The sequence below is a fragment of the Alligator sinensis genome, unplaced genomic scaffold, assembly GCF_000455745.1.
Source record: "Alligator sinensis unplaced genomic scaffold, ASM45574v1 scaffold30_1, whole genome shotgun sequence".
Classification (NCBI taxonomy): Eukaryota; Metazoa; Chordata; order Crocodylia; family Alligatoridae; genus Alligator; species Alligator sinensis.
Window position 1 is genome coordinate 835698 of NW_005842060.1, and position 3124 is coordinate 838821.

Sequence of the window (3124 nt, forward strand, 5' to 3'; positions counted from 1 at the left end):
CAGGCCCAGCCTGCCGATAAGTGCATACGTGTTATTAACAGAATTCAAGATCTTCCCCAAAAAAACTTGTGTCTGCACTCAAAGGATACAGAAAAGCATCTTAAATACAGGCAAGTCACTGAACTTCATGTCTTTTCGAAAAACGATGTCCTCTCTTACTAACGGCCCCAACCAATTTACAATTCTGAATTCTTCAAATTGGTTTTAGAACTTTACAGATTGCATGGTACATGTATGCTTACATAAAGAAACTAAAACTCGTGTTTTCAAACACGAGTCATAGAGAAGTAGGACTGTAAGAGACCCCTGAGGTCATCACCCCTTCACTGAGGCAGGATCATCCCTATCCAAACTATCCCATACAAACCATAATCTAACCTCTACATAAGACTACCCTCAACCCTGGCACAACATAGACCTAACACCCTAACCTGCCACAGGTAAAGCAGGGGAACCACAACAGCCAACGTCCTGCTTCTATAAAATATTGTCAACATGCACTCAAGAGGACCCGGATAGAGGGCCACATCCCCGACAGAGGAAGACAAAACTCCCACATGTTTAATAGCTGGTCTATCATCCTGTAAGCATTTGAAGCTGAGTCTGAAGTTATGTCACTGGGGCCATTTCTACCTGGAGTCTCTCAGTTAAAAGTTAATCAAATAAAGGCACATATAGTATGTTGTTAAACCACCAAATAGAAGCTCTCATTCAGCTGTAAGGTACCCTTAAGAGGCTACTCAACATGTAAATCAGAGTCTCCCCACACTGGTCTAACTTGCTTGCTTTTACTCTGCCCCCTTTAATCAATTCACCACAACTTTTGAGTCCCAGTGGAAAAGAGCTCCCAGGGGCTTGGTCCTGCACCACTGAAAGGGAACAGAAACTTTGTCACCGACTCCCCGGGGCCCCCGAGCAGGCAGTTCCAATCTACGCTCATGCAGACCATGCTGATGCTTGCCTAGTGGGTGCAAATTCATATTTATTCCCCTCTTTGCTACTACGTCTGCCTCAGTGGTACCAGTAGACCAATAAAGGGGAACCACCTCCCTTCAAAGGATGGCAAACAACAGGAACCCCTTTATCTCAAGTTATCTGAAGATGCTTGGGCTCGACAGTTCTGGCCTGAAGAACCGGGCCCTAGGGAACCCGCGGACAAATGTGCGCGAGCCGCCAACTAGGCGGGCAGCGGTCCAAGGCCGTCCGAGGCAGGAAGGCCCCGCCCCAACTAGCACAAGAGACAGGCAGGGACATGGGCGTGAGGTTGAGCAAAGGTGGGGCAGACTCGCACCTGACAGACTACCTAAAGCACATATGTGTGCATATGCACGCATAAGCTCACTTCACGGGGTGCGGGGAGGGAAGGGGAGGCTAGGACCCCTGCCCCCCACCCGGGCCCCTCGAGGCCCCGCCCCCGTAGGCCCCGCCCCGTGCTTCCCTCCCCCCACCGGGGCCTGCGCAGGCCGCGCCGCCGAGACCCGCCCGCGCCCCTGCCCCCACCCGGAGATGGAAGGGAAGGGGGATGCGGTGACTCGCAGCCCCGAGCCCGCCCGCCCTCTCCCACCACCGAGCCACACTCACCCCTCCCGATCCCAGCGCACCCACCTCCCTCGGCCGGACGCCGGCAGCGCCGCCGCCACCCCAAGGCCTGCGCAGAGCGCGGCACAGCCAATCCCGAAGCGCGTTGCAGAGGCGCCAGCCAATCCCAGTGGCCGGGGGGCGGGGACTGACGAGAGGCGTTGTGGGGGTGAGCTCTCCGCCCGCCGCAGGGCCCCGTGACAGAAGTGCGCGCAGACACGCACCAGCTCCGCGGGGTCACGCCCCCTCCGGGACGGCGCGCATGCGTACACTCAAAGACCTTCTGCATTCTGTTCTCCCCACAGTGCGCCTTGCTCCCCGCGGAGCGGCGTCGGCAGCCGCGCCCCGCGCTGACGTCACACCGCTTGTGCAAGGGTTCTCCCGAGGGGGAGGAGCTGTGTTTGTTCTCCTTTCAAAAGGGGGCGGGGGGCACATTCACTCCCCCCCCCCACGCACGCGGCGAGTCCAGGATTGCCAAGCCTTGCGATAGGTGGGGCGCCCTGCCAGGCATCACCTGCGATGAATGCAGGGTTTCCAGAGCATTTGAACCTTCCTTCACGTTTTTAAGGCCGTCACCAGCTCTCTTGGTCGCAGTGGGAACCCCCCCCCCCCCCCCCCCCAACATACCGCCCGGGGCGCGCCCCCCCCCCACCCCAAATGTCACCTGAGTGGAGGGAGGCAAAGGGGGAGCCGGGAGAGGAAACGAGTCCTGCTTTTAAAAAAACTTGGGATTTATTTTGTTTGTCTTCTACCCACCCCTAAGATTTTCAAAGGCTGGGGGTTGCAGCAGGGACTTTCAGCGAGGATGCTGCTGCGTCCTGGGGCACCTTGAGACCCTTTCAGGGTTGCCACCAGGTGCCAACACTGTTTGGAGCATGCATCCACCCTCAGCTTCCTCCCTGTGAAACGAAGCTTCTTTTCTACCTAAAGGGACTTTTATCATCTTTAATATTCCCTCCGCCTGAAGAAAGGTGTGTGCACCCGAAAGCTTGCAAAGAAAGATAACCTTTGGGCGATTTCTTAGTTGGTCTAATAAGAGGCATCTCTGAACAAAGAGTTTTAGAGTTTTGCATTTCAACGCTGTTAGGTGTTTCACAAGAGAAATGCAAGAGATCTCAATAGGAAGTCCATGTGTTAATACAGTCCTGCCCTGCTGTGGGCTTTTGGAGTCTTCTACAACAGAGGGATTGCCCTAGTATTTTTTGTAGTAACAAAAAAAACAAGAGGTGGCATTTTCCAGCGGGTGCCTAGAGTCTAGTGACAAGTGCTTGAGTCATGATAATAAAGTTGAGAAGCACTGACCTATATCAACATATGCCACAGCAGCCTCAAAAGTTGTCATCTACCCATGCATGCATGGTAGCCATGTAAATGCTGACATGCATCCTGGCCAGACATGCAGAGGCACTACACTCAGTGGCAATGCGTAGGGGGTGCACCCCCCTGAGAGCCCCAGTGCAGCACCTGACTGGCTATGCCAGCTGGGGAGTGGAGCATAGCAATCCAGGAGGGGGGATTCCCCCCAGTCATCGAGACTGGCCAAGGG

At 54.9% G+C, this 3124-nt stretch overlaps 1 protein-coding gene across 1 annotated transcript in view; it reads right to left on the reverse strand.

Annotated features, from left to right (window-relative positions):
- PJA2 (praja ring finger ubiquitin ligase 2) overlaps nucleotides 1–1718 on the reverse strand; it is a 255895-nt gene extending 254177 nt beyond the window's left edge. Inside the window, exon 1 of the mRNA XM_006023113.3 lies at nucleotides 1606–1718. The gene's annotated coding sequence lies outside the window, so the exon portion shown is untranslated. The remainder of the gene's footprint in view (nucleotides 1–1605) is intronic.
- Nucleotides 1719–3124: the final 1406 nt, after the last annotated feature.